At 45.6% G+C, this 13,233-nt stretch overlaps 5 non-coding genes across 5 annotated transcripts; all 5 read right to left on the reverse strand.

Moving 5' to 3' along the window:
• Positions 1-2,119: 2,119 nt before the first annotated feature.
• On the reverse strand, positions 2,120-2,190 carry trnag-gcc (transfer RNA glycine (anticodon GCC)). Its single transcript has one exon. It is a non-coding gene; the product is annotated as a tRNA-Gly (tRNA).
• Positions 2,191-3,545: 1,355 nt separating this feature from the next.
• On the reverse strand, positions 3,546-3,616 carry trnag-gcc (transfer RNA glycine (anticodon GCC)). Its single transcript has one exon. It is a non-coding gene; the product is annotated as a tRNA-Gly (tRNA).
• A 1,640-nt stretch (positions 3,617-5,256) lies between these two features.
• trnag-gcc (transfer RNA glycine (anticodon GCC)) lies at positions 5,257-5,327 on the reverse strand. The gene has a single exon. It is a non-coding gene; the product is annotated as a tRNA-Gly (tRNA).
• A 4,502-nt stretch (positions 5,328-9,829) lies between these two features.
• trnag-gcc (transfer RNA glycine (anticodon GCC)) lies at positions 9,830-9,900 on the reverse strand. Its single transcript has one exon. It is a non-coding gene; the product is annotated as a tRNA-Gly (tRNA).
• Positions 9,901-11,651: 1,751 nt separating this feature from the next.
• On the reverse strand, positions 11,652-11,722 carry trnag-gcc (transfer RNA glycine (anticodon GCC)). The gene has a single exon. It is a non-coding gene; the product is annotated as a tRNA-Gly (tRNA).
• Positions 11,723-13,233: the final 1,511 nt, after the last annotated feature.

The following is a 13,233-nucleotide window of genomic DNA, read 5'->3' on the forward strand; positions in this document are numbered from 1 at the left end:
CTCGGGATTACTAAGGCGCGGGAAACAGGAACGTCCGGATGGGATGATGTAGAAAGAAGTACCAATCATTATAGATAGATGAGTGAGTGAGTGAAAGAGAGAGAGAGACAGACACAAATGTCTGGATGTTACAATAATAGCCATCCTCTTCTACATAGAATGGGGAAAACCATTGGCCGCGAATCAAGCAACAACCTCCCGAATGGAAGGTGAGATCTCTACCACTGTCGGACCAATGGTCAGGTGACAAGGGTTTCAAATGGTTGAACGATGAATAAGTACCAATCAGACTTAGACCTCGGGATAACTAAGGCACGGGAAACAGGAACGTCCGGATGGGACGATGTAGAAAGAGGTACCAATCTCTTTAGATAGATGAGTGAGTGAGAGAGAGAGACAGACACAAATGTCTGGTTGTTACAATAATAGCCATCCTCTTCTACATAGAATGGGGAAAACCATTGGCCGCGAATCAAGCAACAACCTCCCTAGTGGAAGGTGAGATCTCTACCACTGTCGGACCAATGGTCAGGTGACAAGGGTTTCAAATGGTTGAACGATGAATAAGTACCAATCAGACTTAGACCTCGGGATTACTAAGGCGCGGGTATCAGGAACGTCCAGATGGGACGAAGTAGAAAGAAGTACCAATCATTATAAATAGATGACTGAGTTAGTGAGAGAGAGAGACAGACACAAATGTCTGGATGTTACAATAATAGCCATCCTCTTCTACATAGAATGGGGAAAACCATTGGCCGCTAATGAAGCAACAACCTCCCGAGTGGCAGGTGAGATCTCTACCACTGTAGGACCAATGCTCAGGCGACAAGGGTTTCAAGTGGATGAACGAGGAATAAGTACCAATCAGACCAAGACCTCGGGATTACTAAGGCGCGGGAAACAGGAACGTCCGGATGGGACGATGTAGAAAGAGGTACCAATCTTTTTAGATAGATGAGTGAGTGAGAGAGAGAGACAGACACAAATGTCTGGTTGTTGCAATTATTTGCCATCATGTTCTATATAGAACGGGGAAAACCATTGGCCGCGAATCGAGCAATGAATTCCTGCGTGGCAGCTGAGATCTCTACTACTGTAGGACCAATGCTCAGGTGACAAGGGTATCAAGTGGATGAACGAGGAATAAGTACCAATCAGACCAAGACCTCGGGATTACTAAGGTGCGGGAAACAGGAACGTCCGGATGGGATGATGTTGAAAGAAGTATCAATCTTTATAGATAGATGAGTGAGTGAGTGAAAGAGAGAGAGAGACAGACACAAATGTCTGGTTGTTGCAATTATTTGCCATCATGTTCTATATAGAACGGGGAAAACCATTGGCCGCGAATCGAGCAATGAATTCCTGCGTGGCAGCTGAGATCTCTACTACTGTAGGACCAATGCTCAGGTGACAAGGGTATCAAGTGGATGAACGAGGAATAAGTACCAATCAGACCAAGACCTCGGGATTACTAAGGTGCGGGAAACAGGAACGTCCGGATGGGATGATGTTGAAAGAAGTATCAATCTTTATAGATAGATGAGTGAGTGAGTGAAAGAGAGAGAGAGACAGACACAAATGTCTGGTTGTTACAGTAATAGCCATCCTCTTCTACATAGAATGGGGAAAACCATTGGCAGCGAATCAAGCAACAACCTCCCGAGTGGAAGGTGAGATCTCTACCACTGTCGGACCAATGGTTTCAAATGGTTGAACGATGAATAAGTACCAATCAGACTTAGACCTCGGGATAACTAAGGCACGGGAAACAGGAACGTCCGGATGGGACGATGTAGAAAGAGGTACCAATCTCTATAGATAGATGAGTGAGTGAGAGAGAGAGACAGACACAAATGTCTGGTTGTTACAATAATAGCCATCCTCTTCTACATAGAATGGGGAAAACCATTGGCATCGAATGAAGCAACAACCTCCCGAGTGGCAGGTGAGATCTCTACCACTGTCGGACCAATGCTCAGGTGACAAGGGTTTCAAGTGGATGAACGAGGAATAAGTACCGATGAGACTTAGATCTCGGGATTACTAAGTCAGGGTTACAGTAACGCCCGTATGGGACGAAGTAATCATTGTCTTCTTTGCAGAACGAGGAAAATGCATTGGCCGGGAATCGAACCCGGGCCTCCCGCGTGGCAGGCGAGAATTCTACCACTGAACAACCAATGCTCAGGTTATGAAAATTTTAAGTGGTTGAATGGGAAAGAAGTACTAATCATTATAGATAATAGGATAGATGAGTGAGTGAGTGAGACAGACACAAATGTCTGGTTGTTGCAATTATTTGCCATCCTCTACTATATAGAACGGGGAAAACCATTGGCCGCGAATCAAGCAGACACCTCCCGAGTGGCAGGTGAGATCTCTACCACTGTAGGACCAATGCTCAGGTGACAAGTGTTTGAACCGGCTGAAGGAGGGATAAGTACCAATCAGAACTTTAACCCATAAAACATGAATGATGCAGCCAACACGAGCCAATGAGGCACAGACGAACCTCTGGATGGCACGATGCAGTCATCGTCGTCTATGCAGAAGGAGGAAAAAGTACCAATCAGACCCAGACCTCGGGATAACTAAGGCACGGGAAACAGGAACGTCCGGATGGGACGATATAGAAAGAGGTACCAATCTTTTTAGATAGATGAGTGAGTGAGAGAGACAGACAGACACAAATGTCTGGTTGTTGCAATAATTTGCCATCCTGTTCTATATAGAACGGGGAAAACCATTGGCCGCGAATCGAGCAATGAATTCCTGCGTGGCAGCTGAGATCTCTACCACTGTAGGACCAATGCTCAGGTGACAAGGGTTTCAAGTGGATGAACGAGGATTAAGTTCCAATCATACCCAGACCTCGGGATAACTAGGGCACGGGAAACAGGAACGTCTGGATGGGACGATGTAGAAGGAGGTACCAATCTTTACAGATAGATGATTGAGTGAGAGAGAGAGAGAGACAGACACAAATGTCTGGTTGTTACAATAATAGCCATCCTCTTCTACATAGAATGGGGAAAACCATTGGCCGCGAATCAAGCAACAACCTCCCGAGTGGAAGGTGAGATCTCTACCACTGTTGGACCAATGGTCAGGTGACAAGGGTTTGAAATGGTTGAACGATGAATAAGTACCAATCAGACCATGACCTCGGGATTACTAAGGCGCAGGAAACAGGAACGTCCGGATGGGATGATGTAGAAAGAAGTACCAATCATTATAGATTGATGAGTGAGTGAGTGAAAGAGAGAGAGAGACAGACACAAATGTCTGGTTGTTACAATAATAGCCATCCTCTTCTACATAGAATGGGGAAAACCATTGGCCGCGAATGAAGCAACAACCTCCCGAGTGGCAGGTGAGATCTCTACCACTGTCGGAACAATGCTCAGTTGACAAGGGTTTCAAGTGGATGAACGAGGAATAAGTACCGATGAGACTTAGATCTCGGGATTACTAAATCAGGGTTACAGTAACGCCCGTATGGGACGATGTAATCAGTCTTCTTTGCAGAACGAGGAAAATGCATTGGCCGGGAATCGAACCCGGGCCTCCCGCGTGGCAGGCGAGAATTCTACCACTGAACAACCAATGCTCAGGTTATGAAAATTTTAAGTGGTTGAATGGGAAAGAAGTACTAATCATTATAGATAATAGGATAGATGAGTGAGTGAGTGAGACAGACACAAATGTCTGGTTGTTGCAATTATTTGCCATCCTCTACTATATAGAACGGGGAAAACCATTGGCCGCGAATCAAGCAGACACCTCCCGAGTGGCAGGTGAGATCTCTACCACTGTAGGACCAATGCTCAGGTGACAAGTGTTTGAACCGGCTGAAGGAGGAATAAGTACCAATCACAACTTTAACCCATAAAACATGAATGATGCAGCCAACACGAGCCAATGAGGCACAGACGAACCTCTGGATGGCACGATGCAGTCATCGTCGTCTATGCAGAAGGAGGAAAAAGTACCAATCAGACCCAGACCTCGGGATAACTAAGGCACGGGAAACAGGAACGTCCGGATGGGACGATGTAGAAAGAGGTACCAATCTTTTTAGATAGATGAGTGAGTGAGAGAGAGAGACAGACACAAATGTCTGGTTGTTGCAATTATTTGCCATCATGTTCTATATAGAACGGGGAAAACCATTGGCCGCGAATCGAGCAACAACCTCCCGAGTGGAAGGTGAGATCTCTACCACTGTCGGACCAATGGTCAGGTGACAAGGGTTTCAAATGGTTGAACGATGAATAAGTACCAATCAGACTTAGACCTCGGGATAACTAAGGCACGGGAAACAGGAACGTCCGGATGGGACGATGTAGAAAGAGGTACCAATCTCTATAGATAGATGAGTGAGTAAGAGAGAGAGACAGACACAAATGTCTGGTTGTTACAATAATAGCCATCCTCTTCTACATAGAATAGGGAAAACCATTGGCCGCGAATCAAGCAACAACCTCCCTAGTGGAAGGTGAGATCTCTACCACTGTAGGACCAATGCTCAGGTGACAAGGGTTTCAAGTGGATGAACGAGGAATAAGTTCCAATCATACCCAGACCTCGGGATAACTAGGGCACGGGAAACAGGAACGTCTGGATGGGACGATGTAGAAGGAGGTACCAATCTTTACAGATAGATGATTGAGTGAGAGAGAGAGACAGACACAAATGTCTGGTTGTTACAATAATAGCCATCCTCTTCTACATAGAATGGGGAAAACCATTGGCCGCGAATCAAGCAACAACCTCCCGAGTGGAAGGTGAGATCTCTACCACTGTTGGACCAATGGTCAGGTGACAAGGGTTTGAAATGGTTGAACGATGAATAAGTACCAATCAGACCATGACCTCGGGATTACTAAGGCGCAGGAAACAGGAACGTCCGGATGGGATGATGTAGAAAGAAGTACCAATCATTATAGATTGATGAGTGAGTGAGTGAAAGAGAGAGAGAGACAGACACAAATGTCTGGTTGTTACAATAATAGCCATCCTCTTCTACATAGAATGGGGAAAACCATTGGCCGCGAATGAAGCAACAACCTCCCGAGTGGCAGGTGAGATCTCTACCACTGTCGGAACAATGCTCAGTTGACAAGGGTTTCAAGTGGATGAACGAGGAATAAGTACCGATGAGACTTAGATCTCGGGATTACTAAGTCAGGGTTACAGTAACGCCCGTATGGGACGATGTAATCAGTCTTCTTTGCAGAACGAGGAAAATGCATTGGCCGGGAATCGAACCCGGGCCTCCCGCGTGGCAGGCGAGAATTCTACCACTGAACAACCAATGCTCAGGTTATGAAAATTTTAAGTGGTTGAATGGGAAAGAAGTACTAATCATTATAGATAATAGGATAGATGAGTGAGTGAGTGAGACAGACACAAATGTCTGGTTGTTGCAATTATTTGCCATCCTCTACTATATAGAACGGGGAAAACCATTGGCCGCGAATCAAGCAGACACCTCCCGAGTGGCAGGTGAGATCTCTACCACTGTAGGACCAATGCTCAGGTGACAAGTGTTTGAACCGGCTGAAGGAGGAATAAGTACCAATCACAACTTTAACCCATAAAACATGAATGATGCAGCCAACACGAGCCAATGAGGCACAGACGAACCTCTGGATGGCACGATGCAGTCATCGTCGTCTATGCAGAAGGAGGAAAAAGTACCAATCAGACCCAGACCTCGGGATAACTAAGGCACGGGAAACAGGAACGTCCGGATGGGACGATGTAGAAAGAGGTACCAATCTTTATAGATAGATGAGTGAGTGAGAGAGAGAGACAGACACAAATGTCTGGTTGTTGCAATTATTTGCCATCATGTTCTATATAGAACGGGGAAAACCATTGGCCGCGAATCGAGCAACAACCTCCCGAGTGGAAGGTGAGATCTCTACCACTGTCGGACCAATGGTCAGGTGACAAGGGTTTCAAATGGTTGAACGATGAATAAGTACCAATCAGACTTAGACCTCGGGATAACTAAGGCACGGGAAACAGGAACGTCCGGATGGGACGATGTAGAAAGAGGTACCAATCTCTATAGATAGATGAGTGAGTAAGAGAGAGAGACAGACACAAATGTCTGGTTGTTGCAATAATTTGCCATCCTGTTCTGTATAGAACGGGGAAAACCATTGGCCGCGAATCAAGCAACAACCTCCCTAGTGGAAGGTGAGATCTCTACCACTGTCGGACCAATGGTCAGGTGACAAGGGTTTCAAATGGTTGAACGATGAATAAGTACCAATCAGACTTAGACCTCAGGATTACTAAGGCGAGGGTATCAGGAACGTCCAGATGGGACGAAGTAGAAAGAAGTACCAATCATTATAAATAGATGACTGAGTTAATGAGAGAGAGAGACAGACACAAATGTCTGGTTGTTACAATAATAGCCATCCTCTTCTATATACACTCACCTAAAGGATTATTAGGAACACCTGTTCAATTTCTCATTAATGCCATTTTCTAATCAACCAATCACATGGCAGTTGCTTCAATGCATTTAGGGGTGTGGTCCTGGTCAAGACAATCTCCTGAACTCCAAACTGAATGTCTGAATGGGAAAGAAAGGTGATTTAAGCAATTTTGAGCATGGCATGGTTGTTGGTGCCAGACGGGCCGGTCTGAGTATTTCACAATCTGCTCAGTTACTGGGATTTTCACGCACAACCATTTCTAGGGTTTACAAAGAATGGTGTGAAAAGGGAACAACATCCAGTATGCAGCAGTCCTGTGGGCGAAAATGCCTTGTTGATGCTAGAGGTCAGAGGAGAATGGGCCGACTGATTCAAGCTGATAGAAGAGCAACTTTGACTGAAATAACCACTCGTTACAACCGAGGTATGCAGCAAAGCATTTGTGAAGCCACAACACGTACAACCTTGAGGCGGATGGGCTACAACAGCAGAAGACCCCACCGGGTACCACTCATCTCCACTACAAATAGGAAAAAGAGGCTACAATTTGCACAAGCTCACCAAAATTGGACAGTTGAAGACTGGAAAAATGTTGTCTGGTCTGTTGAGTCTCGATTTCTGTTGAGACATTCAGATGGTAGAGTCAGAATTTGGCGTAAACAGAATGAGAACATGGATCCATCATGCCTTGTTAGCACTGTGCAGGCTGGTGGTGGTGGTGTAATGGTGTGGGGGATGTTTTCTTGGCACACTTTAGGCCCCTTAGTGCCAATTGGGCATCGTTTAAATGCCACGGCCTACCTGAGCATTGTTTCTGACCATGTCCATCCCTTTATGACCACCATGTACCCATCCTCTGATGGCTACTTCCAGCAGGATAATGCACCATGTCACAAAGGTCGAATCATTTCAAATTGGTTTCTTGAACATGACAATGAGTTCACTGTACTAAACTGGCCCCCACAGTCACCAGATCTCAAGCCAATAGAGCATCTTTGGGATGTGGTGGAACGGGAGCTTCGTGCCCTGGATGTGCATCCCACAAATCTCCATCAACTGCAAGATGCTATCCTATCAATATGGGCCAACATTTCTAAAGAATGCTTTCAGCACCTTGTTGAATCAATGCCACGTAGAATTAAGGCAGTTCTGAAGGCGAAAGGGGGTCAAACACAGTATTAGTATGGTGTTCCTAATAATCCTTTAGGTGAGTGTAGATCGGGGATAACCATTGTCCGCGATTCAAGCAACAACCTCCCGAGTGGCCGGTGAGATCGCTACCACTGGCGGACCAATGCTCAGGTGACAAGGGTTTCAAGAGGATGAAAGAGGAATAAGTTCCAATCATACCCAGACCTCGGGATAACTAAGGCACTGGAAACAGGAACGTCCGGATGGGACGATGTAGAAAGAGGTACCAATCTTTATAGATAGATGAGTGAGTGAGAGAGAGAGACAGACACAAATGTCTGGTTGTTACAATAATAGCCATCCTCTTCTACATAGAATGGGGAAAACCATTGGCCGCGAATCAAGCAACAACCTCCCGAGTGGAAGGTGAGATATCTACCACTGTAGCACAAATGCTCAGGTGACAAGGGTTTCAAGTGGATGAACGAGGAATAAGTAACGATGACACTTAGATCTCGGGATTACTAAGTCACAGGTTACAGTAACGTCCGGATGGGATGATGTAGAAAGAAGTACCAATCATTATAGATAGATGAGTGAGTGATTGAAAGAGAGAGAGAGAGACAGACACAAATGTCTGGTTGTTACAATAATTCCCATCCTCTTCTATATAGAACGGAGAAAAAAATTGGCCACGAATCAAGCAGACACCTCCGAGTGGCAGGTGAGATCTCTACCACTGTAGGACCAATTCTCAGGTGATAGGTGTTTGAACCGGCTGAAGGAGGAATAAGTACCAATCAGAACTTTAACCCATAAAACATGAATGATTCAGCCAACACGAGCCAATGAGGCACAGACGAACCTCTGGATGGCACGATGCAGTCATCATCGTCTATGCAGAAGGAGGAAAAAGTTCCAATCAGACCCAGACCTCAGGATTACAAAGGCGCGGGTATCAGGAACGTCCAGATGGGACGAAGTAGAAAGAAGTACCAATCATTATAAATAGATGACAGAGTAAGTGAGAGAGAGAGAGAGACAGACACAAATGTCTGGTTGTTGCAATGATTTGCCATCCTCTACTATATAGAACGAGGAAAACCATTGGCCGCGAATCAAGCAAAGGCCTCCCGAGTGGCAGGTGAGGCCTCTACGTCTGTAGGACCAATGCTCAGGTGACAAGGGTTTCGAGTAGTTGAACAAGGAATAAGTAACAATCATTATAGATAGATGAGTGAGTGAGTGACAGAGAGAGAGAGACAAATGTCTGGTTGTTACAATAATAGCTAACCTCTTCTATATAGAACGGAGAAAAAAATTGGCCGCGAATCAAGCAACAACCTCCCGAGTGGCAGGTGAAATCTCTACCACTGTAGGACCAATTCTCAGGTGATCAGTGTTTGAACCGGCTGAAGGAGGAATAAGTACCAATCAGAACTTTAACCCATAAAACATGAATGATGCAGCCAACACGAGCCAATGAGGCACAGACGAACCTCTGGATGGCACGATGCAGTCATCGTCGTCTATGCAGAAGGAGGAAAAAGTACCAATCAGACTCAGACCTCAGGATTACTAAGGCAAGGGACACAGGAACGTACGGATGGGACGATGTAGATAGAGGTACCAATCTTTATAGATAGATGAGTGAGTGAGAGAGAGAGACAGACACAAATGTCTGGTTGTTACAATAATAGCCATCCTCTTCTATTTAGATCGAGGATAACCATTGGCCGCGAATCAAGCAACAACCTCCCGAGTGGCAGGTGAGATCTCTACTACTGTCGGACCAATGGTCAGGTGACAAGGGTTTGAAATGGTTGAACGATGAATAAGTACCAATCAGACCATGACCTCGGGATTACTAAGGCGCGGGAAACAGGAACGTCCGGATGGGATGATGTAGAAAGAAGTACCAATCATTATAGATAGATGAGTGAGTGAGTGAAAGAGAGAGAGAGACAGACACAAATGTCTGGTTGTTACAATAATAGCCATCCTCTTCTACATAGAATTTGGAAAACCATTGGCCGCGAATCAAGCAACAACCTCCCGAGTGGCAGGTGAGATCTCTACCACTGTCGGACCAATGCTCAGGTGACAAGGGTTTCAAATGGATGAAAGAGGAAATAGTACCGATGAGACTTAGATCTCGGGATTACTAAGTCAGGGTTACAGTAACGCCCGTATGGGACGATGTAATCATTGTCGTCTTTGCAGAACGAGGAAAATGCATTGGCCGGGAATCGAACCCGGGCCTCCCGCGTGGCAGGCGAGAATTCTACCACTGAACAAGCAATGCTCAGGTTATGAAAATCTTAAGTGGTTGAATGGGAAAGAAGTACTAATCATTATAGAAAATAGGATAGATGAGTGACTGAGTGAGACAGACACAAATGTCTGGTTGTTGCAATTATTTGCCATCCTCTACTATATAGAACGAGGAAAACCATTGGCCGCGAATCAAGTAAAGGCCTCCCGAGTGGCAGGTGAGGTCTCTACGTCTGTAGGACCAATGCTCAGGTGACAAGGGTTTCGAGTAGTTGAACAAGGAATAAGTAACAATCATTATAGATAGATGAGTGAGTGAGTGAAAGAGAGAGAGAGACAGACACAAATGTCTGGTTGTTACAATAATAGCCATCCTCTTCTACATAGAATGGGGAAAACCATTGGCCGCGAATCAAGCAACAACCTCCCGAGTGGAAGGTGAGATCTCTACCACTGTAGGGCCAGTGCTCAGGTGACAAGGGTATCAAGTGGATGAACGAGGAATAAGTACGAATCAGACCAAGACCTCGGGATTACTAAGGCGCGGGAAACAGGAACGTCCGGATGGGATGATGTAGAAAGAAGTACCAATCATGATAGATAGATGAGTGAGTGAGTGAAAGAGAGAGAGAGACAGACACAAATGTCTGGTTGTTACAATAATAGCCATCCTCTTCTACATAGAATGGGGAAAACCATTGGCCGCGAATCAAGCAACAACCTCCCGAGTGGAAGGTGAGATCTCTAACACTGTAGGACCAATGCTCAGGTGACAAGGGTATCAAGTGGATGAACGAGGAATAAGTACCAATCAGACCAAGACCTCGGGATTACTAAGGCACGGGAAACAGGAACGTCCGGATGGGACGATGTAGAAAGAGGTACCAATCTTTATAGATAGATGAGTGAGTGAGAGAGAGAGACAGACACAAATGTGTGGTTGTTACAATAATAGCCATCCTCTTCTATATAGATCGGGGATAACCATTGGCCGCGAATCAAGCAACAACCTCCCGAGTGGAAGGTGAGATATCTACCACTGTAGCACAAATGCTCAGGTGACAAGGGTTTCAAGTGGATGAACGAGGAATAAGTTCCAATCATACCCAGACCTCGGGATAACTAGGGCACGGGAAACAGGAACGTCTGGATGGGACGATGTAGAAAGAGGTACCAATCTTTACAGATAGATGAGTGAGTGAGAGAGAGAGAGAGACAGACACAAATGTCTGGTTGTTACAATAATAGCCATCCTCTTCTACATAGAATGGGGAAAACCATTGGCCGCGAATCAAGCAACAACCTCCCGAGTGGAAGGTGAGATCTCTACCACTGTTGGACCAATGGTCAGGTGACAAGGGTTTGAAATGGTTGAACGATGAATAAGTACCAATCAGACCATGACCTCGGGATTACTAAGGCGCAGGAAACAGGAACGTCCGGATGGGATGATGTAGAAAGAAGTACCAATCATTATAGATTGATGAGTGAGTGAGTGAAAGAGAGAGAGAGACAGACACAAATGTCTGGTTGTTACAATAATAGCCATCCTCTTCTACATAGAATGGGGAAAACCATTGGCCGCGAATGAAGCAACAACCTCCCGAGTGGCAGGTGAGATCTCTACCACTGTCGGACCAATGCTCAGGTGACAAGGGTTTCAAGTGGATGAACGAGGAATATGTACCGATGAGACTTAGATCTCGGGATTACTAAGTCAGGGTTACAGTAACGCCCGTATGGGACGATGTAATCATTGTCTTCTTTGCAGAACGAGGAAAATGCATTGGCCGGGAATCGAACCCGGGCTTTCCGCGTGGCAGGCGAGAATTCTACCACTGAACAACCAATGCTCAGGTTATGAAAATCTTAAGTGGTTGAATGGGAAAGAAGTACTAATCATTAACGATAATTGGATAGATGAGTGAGTGAGTGAGACAGACACAAATGTCTGGTTGTAGCAATTATTTGCCATCCTCTACTATATAGAACGGGGAAAACCATTGGCCGCGAATCAAGCAGACACCTCCCGAGTGGCAGGTGAGATCTCTACCACTGTAGGACCAATGCTCAGGTGACAAATGTTTGAACCGGCTGAAGGAGGAATAAGTACCAATCAGAACTTTAACCCATAAAACATGAATGATGCAGCCAACACGAGCCAATGAGGCACAGACGAACCTCTGGATGGCACGATGCAGTCATCATCGTCTATGCAGAAGGAGGAAAAAGTACCAATCAGACCCAGACCTCGGGATAACTAAGGCACGGGAAAGAGGAACGTCCGGATGGGACGATGTAGAAAGAGGTACCAATCTTTTTAGATAGATGAGTGAGTGAGAGAGAGAGACAGACACAAATGTCTGGTTGTTGCAATTATTTGCCATCATGTTCTATATAGAACGGGGAAAACCATTGGCCGCGAATCGAGCAACAACCTCCCGAGTGGAAGGTGAGATCTCTACCACTGTCGGACCAATGGTCAGGTGACAAGGGTTTCAAATGGTTGAACGATGAATAATTACCAATCAGACTTAGACCTCGGGATAACTAAGGCACGGGAAACAGGAACGTCCGGATGGGACGATGTAGAAAGAGGTACCAATCTCTATAGATAGATGAGTGAGTAAGAGAGAGAGACAGACACAAATGTCTGGTTGTTACAATAATAGCCATCCTCTTCTACATAGAATAGGGAAAACCATTGGCCGCGAATCAAGCAACAACCTCCCTAGTGGAAGGTGAGATCTCTACCACTGTCGGACCAATGGTCAGGTGACAAGGGTTTCAAATGGTTGAACGATGAATAAGTACCAATCAGACTTAGACCTCAGGATTACTAAGGCGAGGGTATCAGGAACGTCCAGATGGGACGAAGTAGAAAGAAGTACCAATCATTATAAATAGATGACTGAGTTAATGAGAGAGAGAGACAGACACAAATGTCTGGTTGTTACAATAATAGCCATCCTCTTCTATATAGATCGGGGATAACCATTGTCCGCGATTCAAGCAACAACCTCCCGAGTGGCCGGTGAGATCGCTACCACTGGCGGACCAATGCTCAGGTGACAAGGGTTTCAAGAGGATGAAAGAGGAATAAGTTCCAATCATACCCAGACCTCGGGATAACTAAGGCACTGGAAACAGGAACGTCCGGATGGGACGATGTAGAAAGAGGTACCAATCTTTATAGATAGATGAGTGAGTGAGAGAGAGAGACAGACACAAATGTCTGGTTGTTACAATAATAGCCATCCTCTTCTACATAGAATGGGGAAAACCATTGGCCGCGAATCAAGCAACAACCTCCCGAGTGGAAGGTGAGATATCTACCACTGTAGCACAAATGCTCAGGTGACAA

This window comes from Amia ocellicauda, chromosome 20, assembly GCF_036373705.1.
Source record: "Amia ocellicauda isolate fAmiCal2 chromosome 20, fAmiCal2.hap1, whole genome shotgun sequence".
NCBI lineage: Eukaryota > Metazoa > Chordata > Actinopteri > Amiiformes > Amiidae > Amia > Amia ocellicauda.